This window comes from Danio rerio, chromosome 13 (assembly GCF_052040795.2).
Source record: "Danio rerio strain M-AB ecotype USA chromosome 13, GRCz13ab, whole genome shotgun sequence".
In the NCBI taxonomy this organism is placed as follows: domain Eukaryota; kingdom Metazoa; phylum Chordata; class Actinopteri; order Cypriniformes; family Danionidae; genus Danio; species Danio rerio.
In genome coordinates, this window is record NC_141033.1 from 54,516,200 (window position 1) to 54,532,370 (window position 16,171).

At 40.6% G+C, this 16,171-nt stretch overlaps 1 protein-coding gene across 1 annotated transcript in view; it reads right to left on the bottom strand.

Moving 5' to 3' along the window:
- The window catches only part of inpp5a (inositol polyphosphate-5-phosphatase A), a 639,159-nt gene that overhangs the window by 56,961 nt on the left and 566,027 nt on the right, over positions 1–16,171 (bottom strand). The gene's annotated exons all lie outside the window — the stretch shown is intronic.

Genomic DNA, 16,171 nt, shown 5'->3' on the forward strand with positions numbered 1-16,171 from the left:
GAATTATAGTGATTCTGTAGTTGCTATGGTAACACAACGACTATAGGAATTATGGTGATTCTGTAGTTGCTATGGTAACACAACGACTATAGGAATTATGGTGATATGGTAACACAATGGCTATAGGAATTATGGTGATTCTGTAGTTGCTATGATAACACAACGGCTATAGGAATTATAGTGATTCTGTAGTTGCTATCGTGACACAACGACTATAGGAATTATGGTGATTCTGTAGTTGCTATGGTAACACAACGACTATAGGAATTATGGTGATTCTGTAGTTGCTATGGTAACACAATTCATTCATCTTCTGCTACTTTTCCGGGGCCGGGTCGCGGGGACAGCAGTCTTAGGAGAGAACCCCAGACTTCCCTATTCCCAGACACTTCCTCCAGCTCCTCCCAGGGGATCCCGAGGCGTTCCCAGGCCAGCCAAGAGACGTAGTCCCCCCAGCGTGTCCTGGGTCTTCCCTGAGGCCGCCTCCCGATGGGACATGCCTGGAACAGCTCCCTACAGTATGCTAAAGCATTCATTAACAGAGTTGTACATGCTATAATATATACAGTATAATATTCTTTACTAAAGTATGCTTCAAAACATTATATTTACTCTACATTACTATAGTACTTGTTTATGTGTGTGGCTCTGTGTTCAAACCCAGTGAGATTATTTCAGCAGAGACGCTGGCGATCTGCTCAGTATGCAGCGTTTAACTCACGGCAGATTCAATCAGCTCAAGCCTTGTGTTTTCATTAATTATTTTCCTGATACCTTGACAGATCTGAGAGGCGAGGCGAGAGCTTTCTGCTTCACCGCTGAACAAAAGAACACAGAGAACAAGATCATCTGCTCTCTTAAACGCTGTAGTCTGACAAGTGTCATTCAGAAGTGACGTTCCCCTTATTCTTGGTAATTAGCTATCTGTTATTAGTAGGGATGTAACGGTATCAGAATTTCACGGTTCGGTAATACCTCGGTATGAATGTCACGGTACGGTATTTAATGAATCATTTACAGGAAAAAAAAAACTTATGAAAATACTCCAAAAAAGTGCCAAAAGTGTCAATGACATACAAATTAGTCATCTATCTGTAAGCTTTGAAACACTAACTTCAATTTTAATAACAAAAAATTATTAAACCATGTAAAAAAATAAAGTTTCAATTTAGTATTGTTGAAAACTCATCACATTCAACATTTAATCACTCACTCACTTAGATAGAGATGGGTTTAAACGAAAATTATCATATAACTATAATCTGGTAAAAGCTGGTATCTCTGGGTATTTACAATGTCCCCTGCAACAGAAAAAAACCCTCTCATTTGGGACTGAGGTTTCTGGGACAAGAGAGATATGACTTGGCCCAGGTTGACAGCAGTGGGTAACGTTGTGCATTGTCTTTCCCCCACTTGAGAAGACAAACCATGAGTGAGATAGAGATCTCTTTGCGGTACAAGTCAATGTCTGCATCAATCTGAACAGTGTGCTGTGTTTCTGCAGTCCCCATGACTGTTATTAGTCGTATTCCCCAACTTGCAGGCAAATGCACACATAGGGCTCAACCTGTGCAGTGCGCATGCCCTTTATAGTCTTGGATAGAAAATGCCCTTCCAAAACGATCAAAAGTGCCCCCGCGACGCGACACAACCTCCGTCCAGTCCAGCCCTTCAGTAGGCGCGCGACAACACCTCTCTTGAATATGCGCGCTCAACCCCCCCTCGGCGCTTTACAATACGCGCGCCACAACACAGCTGATCAGAACGCGCGCGACAGCACCGCTATTCAGCACGCGCGCGGCGACAACACCCGCTTTAGGTTCGATCATTTCCATCTTTTTTTCATCTCCGCTACTAGCAGCACACTCCATTTCCGCATTACTGGATCTGTAGCGACAACAGACCGCAAAGGATTATGGCCACGCCGGGGCTGATGGGAAATGAAGTTTCAGCTACCTCCCGTTCGCTTCATTCGCCTGAGCAAATTTTCTCAGAAGACCTATAGTTTTACCGAGTCATGCGACTTCGATAATATCGAAAAAAATTAATATTGCGGTATGACGGTATTTACAATACCGTTACATCCCTAGTTATTAGTGTTAGAAAGACTTCTTTTAATACCTAAAAGATTGACAGAACAATTTAATACCCTGATGTGAAGGTTAGCAGAACATATTTCTGTTAACTGCTTTTAAAATCAAATCTTCTGGGATCAGACAATCTGATCCTGCATCTACACTGGCTTCACATTTGTGCCGGATGTCCATTTCTATCTCCCCAACGGGCTTTTAGATGAAACATCCTGGACAGAGTTCAGTGAAGCCTATAAGTGAGAAGTCCATTAAGATGTGAGCGATTAAACGGGCAGTGATACGTGTGTTAGTGTGTGTGTGTGTGTGTGTGTGTGTTTGTGTGTTTGTGTGTGTGTGTGTGTGTGTGTGTGTGTGTGTGTGTGTGGCAGGAGCAAACTGATGATGCTCAGGGAAGGAGCTGATCACACCTTTAACAGTCCTGACTGTCCTACAGTGACCTTCTGCTTCACACACGCACACACAAACACATACAGCACACGTGCTTCATCACATAAACATTGCACACAAACACACATGTGCACCATCTCCTGAACATATAACACAAAAACGCATACTCGCACAGAAACACTCCCACACATGCAGATTGCAAACGCACATATACACACACACACACACACACACACACACACACACACACACACACACACACACACACACACACACACACACGTAGGCACATAGAAATACATAGACACACAGATTGCATACACACACTGCCACTCACACACTGTTATTCACACACTGCCACATGCATGAGCATTGGACCCACACATAAGCGCACACACACACACAAGCAATTTATGCACACACAATCCCGCACACACATTGCACACACATGCACACAAACAAACATGCACCATCTCTTGAACATTGCACACACAAACACACACAGAGAAACGCTCCAACACATGCAGAGTGCAAATGCACACACACACACACGCACACACACACACACACACACACACATTGACACATAGAAACACATAAACACATGCATGCACACACAAACATGTACACACTGCCATGCATGTGCATTGGATATACATACACACACACACACACACACAAACATTTACACACTCACACATTGCTCACACAAACACACATGTGCTCATTCTCATGAACATGCACGCACACACTCACGTGCACGCACACACATGCTCGCATATTGCACACACAAAAACACAAATACACACTCCCACACACATGCACAAACTCGTGCATACACACACACACACACACACACATGTATGCACATTTCACAAACACAATCATGCATGCCCACAAACGCACACAAAAACACACTTCCATGCATGCACATTGCGCAATCACACTCGTACTAACACATACACAAAAACACACATGCATGCGCAGACACACACACACATGCATGCAAGCAAACAGATACACATGCATTGAACAAATCACGATGGCTCAGTGGTGTCGCACTGTGGCCTCACAGTAAGAAGGTCCCTGGTTTAAGTCCCTGCTGCGTCAGTTGGGGTTTCTGTGTGGAGTTTGCATGTTCTCCCTGTGTTGTTCCGGTTTCACCTACAGTTTAAACACATGCGCTATAGGGGAATTGATGAACTAAATTGGCCCTAGTGTATGAGTGTGTGTAAATGAGTGTGTTTGGGTGTTTTCCCAGTACTGGGTTGCATCTGGAAGGGCATCCGCTGCGTAAAACATATGCTGGAATTGTTGATGGTTCATTCCACTTTGGCGACCCAAGAGAGGAGCAGAGAGAGAGGAGAAGTGAAGAGAAAAACCTTCTGGAATGTATAACATTTGCATCATAAACAAAGTTTAAGTCCAACATCTGTGAGTGAGCAGCGCTGGATGACCCGTACATCACATTGGTATGAGGAGCGCTGTGTGTTTTCTGATGCCGAACTGAAGCCTGGAGCTGTTTTCTGCAGTGACACTCAAGCACTGGTCTCCTGCTCTCTGTAAATCTATCTGTTCTTCCTCACCTCATGTGTGTCGAGAGGACAGAAGGGCAGATCACTGAAGAACAGGGATGAAAACACTGAAACACAGTCGCTGTAGAGTCAACACCGACATGTGCACTCAGCAAAACAGTGTTGGTGCAGCTTAACTCTTGATGAGATCAATAGTTAATTAAAGGTGCCATGTACTGCACTGGATCAATCAATTAAATTGTTCACTGATATCTAGAAAGTAAATACGGTATAAGAAAGGGTTTTATATGCTCATTTATTACTCCATAAAATCCCTCGAGAATCAGAAGGTCCTTATTGACCATATTTGGAAGGGTCATCAATATTAATGAGAACTCAATGAAAGTTTATGCGGTTCATGTTTTTATTTTCCCCCAATTTTTTCTGCTTTTGAGTTGCATTATGGGATCTTGATCCTGATCCAACAACTTTTAACCTTGAAAAGTGTGTAAAAGTGTCTTTTCTGCACATGTGCAATAGTGTGCAGTGCTGTATTGTGTGTGTTGGTGTTGTATATTACGCTACAGAAACCTTGTCATAAACTGCAGCACATTTACTGTCATTATGCACACTTATTTCCCAAGATATTAATTCTCATACATTATATTATTATTAAAAACAACTAAAACGTCAATTAAAGTCACTTTGTCAACATCAGAAGTAAACAGAGCAGAGATCAACATCCCATAATGATGATTCACAACCAGAAATAAACAGAAAACACTGAAACTGTTCATTAGCAGATATGTTTACAGTGCAGTTATTTTACAAGAGACTTGTATTCAGCTTAAAGTGTAATTATTATGCACTCAGTGGTTAGCACTGTGGCCTCACAGCAAGAAGGACACTGGTTGGAGTCCCGGCTGGATCAGTTGGCATTTCTGTGTGGAGTTTGCATGTTCTCCCCATGTTGGCGTGGGTTTCCTCTGGGTGCTCCGTTTTCCCCCACAGTCCAAACATATGCGCTATAGGGGAATTGATCAACTAAACTGGCCGTAGTGTATGAGTGTGTGTGTGAATGAGTGTGTATGGGTGTTTCCCAATACTGGGTTGCGGATGGAAGGGTATCTGCTAGATTAAATACATCTTTTTTGACACCCTTCAGGTGGAATCAAGTGTTAAGTAGGGTGGTCAACCCCTCTGTAATTCGCACCCTAAAGCTGCGGTCACATTAGAGTTTGAGCGTGCTATATTCTGTCGGGTGGCGCTGCGATAAGGGGCGGGATTAAACAAGCTTATTAAATATTTGATAAAGCGAGCGATTGCTCCATGTTTTACATTTCTGCCCAGGGAGGTCTTGTTTTGATCCTCGATTGGTCTTACACAGTCAAGTGATGCCATTTCGCAGGTTAGAGTTGACCAAGCTTGAACTTTGCCCCGCAGCAACCTGCAAAACCAAGCGCATGACCTTGCGTTTCCGGTCTGACGTATTCGCGTGCGTATGAATGGAAGTCTATGGGAGGAAAAGCCCAGTGTGACCGCAGCTTAATTCGTAATTACGAGGATGCGGACAGAAACATGAATAACAGCATCATGAGAGTTTAAATCTTCAAACTGCAATGTTTATGTTTTGCATTTTATTTTTTTGTGATTTTTTTTCAATTAGATGTTATGATTTTATTTAAAATGCGTTATTTGTAAATGTTTTATGCAATATTTCAGTCGTGCATAAATCTAATTCACATCTTTGAATGTAAACACAGCAACTAAACGTTGTTCACATATTTTCAATCTAGGCTCATTCTAAAATACTGACGGCTATTTAAAGTTTATTTATAAACTCATTTCGAGAGGAGCGTATACTTGATTGACTGCAGCTTCCCGCATTATCTAATGCATGATCCACCAATCAGATGATTCCCTAAATTGATATAAATAAACTAGCCTGATCTCACGAGGAAATGTCAGTATTTCACGTGTCCCCTAAACCCAACCGTCATTGGGGGATGAGAATTCATTCATTCATTTTCTTGTCGGCTTAGTCCCTTTAATTATCCGGGGTCGCCACAGCGGAATGAACTGACAACTTATCCAGCAAGTTTTTACGCAGCGGATGCCCTTCCAGCTGCAACCCATCTCTGGGAAACACACACACACACACACACACATACACTACGGACAATTTAGCCTACCCAATTCACCTGTATCACATGTCTTTGGACTGTAGGGGAAACCCAAAGTTCGAACCAGTGACCTTCTTGCTTTGAGGCGACAGCACTACCTACTGCAACATTGCCTCATGGGTGATGAGCAAATCGTACTAAATTGTATGAATTAGATCGTACGAATGCATACGAGTTAGCCACTAAATCAAAAAGTTACAAATTGCCCAGAGATTGGCTGTTTCTCAATACCAAATACGCAAAGGTCGGACTTGCGTCCTTGGAAGTTCAGACTTGCCAAGTTCAGACTTGGAAGAACGAACTCCCGAGGACGCGAGGACACAAGTCGGGAACTTCTTCAAATGGAACAGCAGTGTACTTTATAACGTCACTTACGTCACCATGGATTCATCAGTTGCACTGTACAGTAACAATAAAATGATTTAATTAATATTATATTAATATTATAAATCTACGTTTTTGATTTAAGAAAATGTACACATATATTCATATAACTGTGAATTAAAATGAGTTATTATACACAATAAGAAATAAAGATTACGTCAAGCAATTTGGTAAACAAAGACAAACAGCGTACAACACGGTAACATAATTAAAGACAATTATAAAAGGTAACAAAATAACACTGCCAAAATAATACACCTGAGAACAAATAATAGATTTATAAGACAAAAAAACTGTCCGTTAGATATTCACAAAATGAGTTGAGCCACATTGTTAAAGACGCGCTATGTTTGTGAATAAACAGCCGGTTCGAGTTTAAAACAACTACATTCGCCTGAAAAACTCTTAGAACTTTATTTTGTGACACAGTAAAGGAGTATTTTTAAAACCGTGCGGGTTTCCTCCTCCGCCATTAGCGCTTGCTGGGATACCTGAGCTTCGCAAGTTCACACAAGTCACCTCTCGATGCATCCTTGGCCAAAGGGGCAGAGCAAGAATTTCATCTGTACTTGGCAAGATGTGAACTTTGAATTAGAACAGTACTTTGGCGACGGTTGATGACGTTTCACGAGGACACAAGAACGCAAGTACAGACGAGAATGGATATTGAGAAACAGCCATTGTGTTAAAATAACCAGAGTGTCTTACCTTAGCCATCTTTGTCTTGAAGATTCCCCCCCTTCCACCCCTAATCCTTCTCTTTCCTTGATAAGGTGACAGACACCCAGTTGTTAGTATCATTTCCTCACAGTAATATTGTCACTGGTTCAAGTTTTTATTTGGCCAAGTTGACATTTGTGTGTGTGTAACCCCGCCGGTCCTACATCACTCAACCTGCTCCGAGCTGGTATCAAACCAGCAACCTTCCGCATGGGAGTCGGGTGCTCTACCAAGGAGGCTAAATACCACAGCCACTAGCATCTGTCGCTAGAGAACCTTTAGAGGTCAGAGGAGTGAGGTTTACCTGCACAGCAATTTCTAGCTGGCCTCCGTTACACTCACTCCCCTAAACCTCACTCCCAATTGGGTCACGGCACCAATGTAACCCTGCTGGTCCTACATCACCCAACCTGCTCTGAGCTGGTATCGAATCGGTGACCTTCCGCATGGGAATCGGGTGCTCTACCAAGGAGGCTAAAGACCATGGCCTCTAGCATCTGTGGCTAGAGCACCTTTAGAGGTCAGAGGAGTGAGCAGCACTTATTAGCTGGCCTCTGTTACACGTGGAGTTTACATGTTCTCCCTGTATTTGCGTGGGTTTTCCCTGGGCTGTCTAGTTTTCTTCCACATGCCAAAAACATGTAACATAAATAAACTGACGAAACCAAACTGACACCATAGATGAGCGATTAATCAGCAATATTTCTCTTCATAGTTATTCATAATTTGCATTCACTGTTATCAAGTAGGGGAGTTCTCCAGATCTACCTGAGCTCAAACTCCCCTCTCGCCCTGCAAACGGAAGGGAGCCCCGGGCTTGAGGATCTCATGAGCTCAGGGCAAAAAAAAAAAGTCTTTGGGAGATCTAACGCATAAATCTCCTCCTGGATGTGATCAGCAAGCCCATAAAGGAACATATCCTACTGGGCTTCCACAGATTAAATGCTTTGCTAAAAAGATGTGTACTAAAAAGCTTCCGTAAATTATCCAGAGGGAACGATGTACCTGATTATTGTGGGTAAGGCAGTCCATAATGCATTACAGCCTGAAAGGAGAAGTGTTATAAAGAAAAACAGACCAAATTGAGAGTTTTTGGTTAAGTGCCGGCGGCTGCCTGAGGTTTGGTTCAGTCGGTGTGTTTGGCATCATGGGAAAGATCCAAATGTTCTTTCAGATTCATACAATCTTCATGAGCAAACACATGCAGGTATTGCAGGATCCATAATGCACACGAGACAAACACAAGCCTCACAGCATGCTGAAACTCAAACAAACGTTTCTCTCGCTTTACACAAAGTTCAATACAAAGAAATCTGGAGAAAACTCACCTTATAATTCAGCAGGAGCCCAGAATGCCTTCAGTTACTGTGAAACATTGCAGGGGTACACATGACACCACTTAACCTCCGTCTGTGGAACCAATACTATTCATTTAATACTGGAAACCTCTGAACCTCTCATTTTGTTTTTACATTTTTTTAATGCAAAGTATAAATATCAACAAAAATTATATTATGAACTGCGTAAATCATATGCCGGAGTAGTTGCTGGTTCATTCCGCTGTGGTGATCCCTGATAAATTAGTAACTAAGCCGGAGGAACGAATTATATTATATTATATTATTTATAAAGGAAACCCTCGCCAACAAAGGGAGAACATGCAAACTCCACACAGAAACGCAAACTGACCCAGCCGGGACTCAACCAGCAACCTACTTGTTGTGAGGCCACAATGCTAACCACTGAGCCACTTTTCACCCTATTATATTATATTATATTATATTATATTATATTATATTATATTATATTATATTATATTATAATATATTATATTTTATTATATTATTTTATATGATGTATTATATTATATTATATTATAATATATTATATTATATTAAATTAAACTATATTATACTATATTATATTAAATTATATTTTATTAAATTATATTATTTTATATTATATTATATTATATTATTTTATTTATATTATATTATATTATATTATATTATATTATATTATATTATATTATATTATATTATATTATATCATATTATATATTATATTATATTAATTATATTATATCATATTATATTATAATATATTATATTAAATTATACTATATTATACTATATTATATTAAATTATATTTTATTAAATTATATTATTTTATATTATATTATTTTATAATATATTATATTATATTATATTTATTATATTATATCAACCTATTCTCAAAGACACAGACAAATATTTTGAGCCCATTAAACCACCAATGAAAAATAGTAATAAAAAAATAATAAAGCAGAACCTAAATATCATTTAAGATTGACATGTACTTACATAAATGCACATACGAATATTCAGAAATCTACATAAGAAGCAGCGGCAAATGCAAATATGTCCCACATCTGGCCCTGAATATCTTAATGTCACAGCCTTCATCTGTATTTCTTTCGGAATAAACACAGTGTATGTGTTAATTTACATGCAGCAGCAGTTACAGTAGTGTCGGCTGACCATGTGAAGAATCACTAACATGCCCAAACATTTGCTTAAAATATGCATGATTTTGTAAGCAACACTATATGACTGCTGCCGGCCTGGAGAAGAATAGACAGAGCTGTGACCGACTGTGAACAGAGAGAGAGAAGGAAAGATTTATAGTTACTGTATAATTATGAGGCTCAGTCTGTCACACTGGTCTCAGATCAGCTGAGAGTTAATGAAGAGACGCCACACAGACTGTCACTGCTGAGAGTCAACACAACATTTAAAGAGACAGTCACACACAAAATAATCACGCACATCAGGAGAAAATTCTATTTGAATGTTTGTGTTGTCCAAATAAAAATAAATAAATAAATAAATAAATAAACAAATTTTTAAAAAAAATTATATATATATATATATATATATATATATATATATATATATATATATATATATATATATTTACTGAATACTGCAGCACATGTTTCCAGCTTTCCATTGTTGCAGAAAAGAAATATTGTTGTGCTGATTGTAAAAGGCCTCAGCCCTCCGTCAGTCCGTCATTGCAGTGCTTCAGTATTCTTCTTCTTCTGTTATTATTCCCTCCAGAACTGTCTCCCATCCCATCTCCCACCTCCAAAAGCCACCACGTGCACCGCGTTCATTGTGTTTCGTGCAACTCATTTATTAGAGAAGAACAAACATCACAGCTGCAAGTCCCAACAGTGCAGCAAACGACACTTCTCTCAGCAATATCTGTGCAGGTTTAGCAGGAACTGGGGATTAACATAAGTGTGGTTTATTTATAAACTAATTTCGATAGGATCGCGTGTTTATAATTGAACACAGCTGGTACCGCATCAGCTCCATATATTGCACCAATCAGACGAATACTTACACACTATCAGGCCCGGATTGGCTAATCAGGAGAACCTAGAGAATTCCCGGTGGGCCGGTTCGTTTTTTTTGCCACGAGGGCCGGTGTCCTTAGCTGCTTGCACTCTCAGCAGTTGCACTTTTCATTTATTTATTTATTTGACCATAGCCTCACTCTTTTTATTCATTATTTTGCCGCAGCTCCGCTCTTTTTTTTTTTTTTTTTTTTCCTCGCTGCCCGGTAAACAAAATGCAGCCTGCAGATTAATGATGATGTAACTATCATCATTCGACTCTAAACATCGGCGCCTTAGTGAATGTAAGAATTTGAATAATTAATATTGATGAATATTACACCTGCTCAATGAAAATCAGATGATTGACTACATTAATAAATCTGACATAACTGGATCAGAAATCTAAAAAGGAGAGAAAAGATTAAGCCATCAATAAAAGTCTTGCAGGTCATAGTGCAATATTTGTTTTTCATTTTAGCCAATTTAGAATAACAGCGCCACTGTGGTCCAGTGGTCAGCACGTTAAATTGTGACACGGTTGACCCGTGTTCAAATCTCATCTGAAAGATTATATATATATATATTTTTTTTTTTTATTGTTAAGACATATAATACTGTTAGGGTTGTTGAAAATTTAAGGGTTCTAAAGCAGCTGTTTTCTTGAAAAACGGCGTGACAGTGTCCTTAGAAACTGAATTGGAAATGGCCTTATTTTAATAGTCAGTCGTGAACTGAGATGGGCCGGTCTAAGGCTTGAAACTCCAGGGCTGAAAAGGAGTCCCACTCTGGCCCTGCACACTATAAATTACCAGAGCTTTCTACTCCAGTCATCTTCATCTTCAAGAATCCCCCCTTCCACCCCTACTCCTCCCCTTCTCTGACAGGGCGGCACGGCGGCCCAGTGGTTAGCACTGTTGCCTCACAGCAAGAATGCTGCTGGTCCGGCACTTTCCGGGCCAGTCAGCGTTTCTGTGCGGAGTTTGCATGTTCTCCCCTTTGTTTGTTTGGGTTTTCCCCGGGTTTGCCAGCTTCCTCTCACAGTCCAAAGACATACACCATAAGTGAATTGACTACTTCAAAATAGCATCTTAAGGCAACTCTTAGTCAGATATATCTCAGCAGTTCACAAGCAGGGGAGTCGTCGAGAACTACTTGAGCTCAAACTCTCCTCTCACCCTTCAAACGGGAGGGAGCCCCGGGCTCAAGGATATTCTGACAGCATGGCAACTATGCTTTATTGTCAATCATCAGTTAAGTGTGAACTCTTAAAAAACTGCATGACATTTTTTTTATTACTAAATGACTGAATTCGGGCGAAGCAGTGGTGAAGTAGGTAGTGCTGTCGCCTCACAGCTAAAAGGTCGCTGGTTCGATCCTCGGCTCAGTTGGCGTTTCTGTGTGGAGTTTGTGTTTTCTCCCTGTGTTTGCGAGGGTTTCCTCCGGGTGCTCTGGTTTCCCCCACAGTCCAAACACATGCGGTACAGGTGAATTGGGCAGGCTAAATTGTCCGTAGTGTATGAGTGTGTGTGTGTGGATGTTTCCCAGAGATGGGTTGCGGCTGGAAGGGCATCCGCTGCATAAAAACTTGGTTGGATGAGTTGGTAATTCATTCCGCTGTGGCGACCCCGGATTAATAAAGAGACTAAGCCGACAAGAAAATGAATGAATGAATTCTACTGATTCTGTAAGGGGGTGTAAACTTATGCACAAATATTTTTCATGACGTAATGTGGGAACACATCTGAATATAATCAAAGTTAATGATTTGCACACACACCCCAGCTCTCATCCACAAACGCACCAATTTATGACCCAATCAGAGCATCTGATGTGCAGAAAAGAGCTGAGAGAAGCTCGTGATGACTTTGGGCTCTTATTTTGACGGTCCATGCGCAGAGCGCAAAACGCAGGGCGCAAACGCTTTCAGGGCGTGTCAGGACGTGTTTTTGCTGATTTAAGGATGGTAAATCTGCTTTGCGCCGTGGCGCATGGTCTAAAAGGGTTGAGTTTATTCTCTTAATGAGTTATAGGTGTGTTCTGAGAATAAACCAATCAGAGTCTCATCTCCCATTCCCTTTAAGAGCCAGCTGCGTCACGCCAAGAGCGCATTTGCTATTTACAGGACGCAAAGTAAGTCTAAGTGGAAAAAATGAGCATTTCACAAGCAAACAGTTAACAGAAAACAGTTAAACAGAGCATCTACTGCGTGAGAATGAGAGATAATGGATCTACTTTCACTTTCGCTCTTGGATTGGGAAACCTTTACGCACAGACATAAATTAGCCTATAAATAATTAATTTTGTTTGTTAAGCGCAAATATTCGTTTCAAAACTATTTCTAAATTCAGTTCTAATTTCCAGCAAACGAATAAATGAACAATAATAATAAAGTGTGCTCAAAAACCTGAGTTATATCCTAAAACACATGCTGTGCCCCATATGGTCTAAAACCTTACAGGTGGACAAATCTAAGCTTGTTTTTAATAAAACAAATATAAATATGGATATAATAAATAATACTGCTAATAATAATAACATTATACAAAAGCAGATTGTTATGAATGAACTGAAAAAGCCTCCCGAGATGAAGAAGATATAAAAGCAGTGATTTTTCATATTTATGTAGGCTGGAAAATAATATGTTTTGTAATATTTTAATCCTTTATATTTATATCCTATATCTATTCTTATTATATCCTATATATATCCTTAATATTTAATTTTTTTTTTCATATGTAAAGATATTTGTCTATTGCTCTCTTGTGTGTATTAAGCAGTGTGTAAGCGAGGCGCAACTCTGCGCTGGAGTTTAGACCGGGTTAGTTTTGGTCTAATGAAAAATCTATTATAGTTTCTCAAAATAGCAACGCGCCAGTGGTCCACCTCAGAACACCTTCCTATTTAGACCAGAACACCTATGAGCGCACATATGAGCGCTAATGCATTTGCTATTTAAACAGCCTAGCGCAACGCCTCAAAACCACTCTTGCGCCAAGCTGAAACTAGCAAAAGACTACTGCGCCGCGCCTTGTGCCACACTGCGCCGGGTGTATGATAGGACCCTTTAAGCTTTTGAGAAATGGCCTGGATTGAGGATAACCATTTCTCTCTCGTTCATTGCATTTCGTCTTCGTCTTCTGAGGCGCAGCTTATTTATTATAGAAGAAAAAACACCACAGTGGCAAATGCCAATGCATCAAACTACACTTCTCTCAGCAATATCTGTGCCAGTTCATCAGGAAGTGATGATTCTGTTCTCTTTAGATTCTCATTAGACCGAAACTGCTTCGTTTACAATTATTTTATGCTATATTCCAACTTTGTGCATAATTCCACTTCACATATTTGGATGTAAACACAGCTACTTTAGATCAGTAATATTGTCATGATTTACATCCATCATTTGTGTTCACACAGAGAGAATACACAGCTATAAAACAGGTGATTTGAGGATAAACTCTCTGTCATTTCTCTCTGACCTCCAAAACTGCACTTTTCTCCAGGAGTTCAGAGAGAAAAACCTTCAGACTTCAAGGCTTCAGTCGGGTCTTTGTCAGAGCTCGTCTTGATGAACTTCACGTCTTCATTATCTATTCTATATGTTGTCTGGAAGGTCTCGGCTTGTCGAGTTTCAAAAGGATCTTTTATCATCTGCATAAAACTTTCCATATATGCACGGTTAGCATTAAGCCCTTCAGTGCCGGTGTGAATATGAGAGCAGATAATGACCAGGGTCACAGAACAGTGTGGAAAAATGCTCATAAAATGCTGCTGTCGTTTCAACAACTAAACCAACTCGTCTTCAATCTGTTGTTCAGACATGACAGTGTCAGGGTTCTGCCACTCTGGTCTTGAAAGTTCTTGTTTTGGTGGCAGAGTCCGGACACTAGCTCTGTCTAGTCAATTCAATTCAGCTTTATTTGTATAGCGCTTTTACAATGTAGATTGTGTCAAAGCAGCTTCACATTAATGGTCATAGTAACTGGATCAGAGTAGTTCAGTTTTTTAGTGACAACTGTCATGTTGTGCTCGGCTCGAGTTTTCTTGGGTCGAGCACTTGTTTTGTCATTGTGTGCGTCTCTGTATGAGCGCCATCTGTGAAAGCGCATAGACCCTGCTTGATGCGGGTGCCTGAGGTCTTTGCGCGCTCCCGTCCGGGTGTTCACGTTCGTCTGTCTGCAGCGTGGTGTTTCATTCCCAGCGTCTCAGTCCAGTTGGTTTTGGTTTTGGTTGGCATGCACGCTGCGTGTGTGAGTGCACGGTGAGTGTTTTCATTCATCATGTACTCGTGTCTTGCGTTCAGTCTTCTGTTGGTGTTGTGTTTAGCACGTGGTGCGTGTTTACATGCATCGTGTGCTTGTGTTGTCATGAACACGTGGTTAACGAGCTCTCTCATTGGCTGCCTGTTCTAGTCTTGATTTATGTGAGCGCATGGCTTGTGTTGTCTCTTTGTGTCATGTGGTCTCCCGTCTATTGTCTACACCAGGGGTGGGCAAACTCGGTCCTGGAGGGCCGCTGTCCTGCACAGTGTAGCTCCAACTCCAATCAAACACACCTGATTTCTAGTGATCTTGAAGACACTGATTGGCATGTTCAGGTGTTTTTGATTAGAGTTGGAGATAAACCATTGAAGATGTAGCCTTTGCCTGTGTGCACACTGCTGTTGGAGAGAATAAAGTCAGTCTATGTGAAGCCGCAGTGCGTGTGTTAATTGCGACAAAAAGCAAAAGTTGAAACACAAAGTTCGCCCAACATTAAAATGATTTGAGGCGGAGGAGGTGGGAAAGGGCAGAAATTGCAGCTTGCGCTTATGGTTTATAGAGAGATCTCAGGTCTGGTGGGAGCAGATTGTGGCGACTGACCAATTTTTTTTTGTTGTTTACCACGTCGGCATCTCCACACACGCTCTTCCTTCTACATCGTACCACTTTGTCACAAGTTTAATGATGCACAGAACGAAACGCCTCAATAAATCCGATCTGCCTGTTTACATGACAGTCGCATTGTCACAATCCGTTTTATATCTGATGTTTGTCCACATATGAAGGAGGCCTGAAACCCATCTCTGAATATCCGAATGCATTCGCTTTTTTCCTGTTTACACACTCATAGAACAGATCCGATCTGTCACATGAGCAAAAAATCTGAATTGGGTCACATTTAACTGGCAGTGTAAACGGGGCCTAAGAGTTGTATTGACCTCATTCTAAAATGTGGAAGTGCGCCTGTTTCCACGATTAATTTAGAACTTCTGATTCAGTCGCCTATGGGAGAAATGACTAGGAATAATAAACAGCAGAAAACGGTCAAACTAATAGCTCAACAAACAAATGTTTGCATGACTATACAGACACAATAGAATAATATAATAAGGAAATATCAGTTTACAACATCAAGCAGTGTAACGAGCAGTTTTTACCATCTAAAAATGAATAGAAGTGAATGAGTCCGGAAGCATTGAGCCAAAAAGATTCAAATGGCTGCATCCCCTCGTCGGCGAAGAA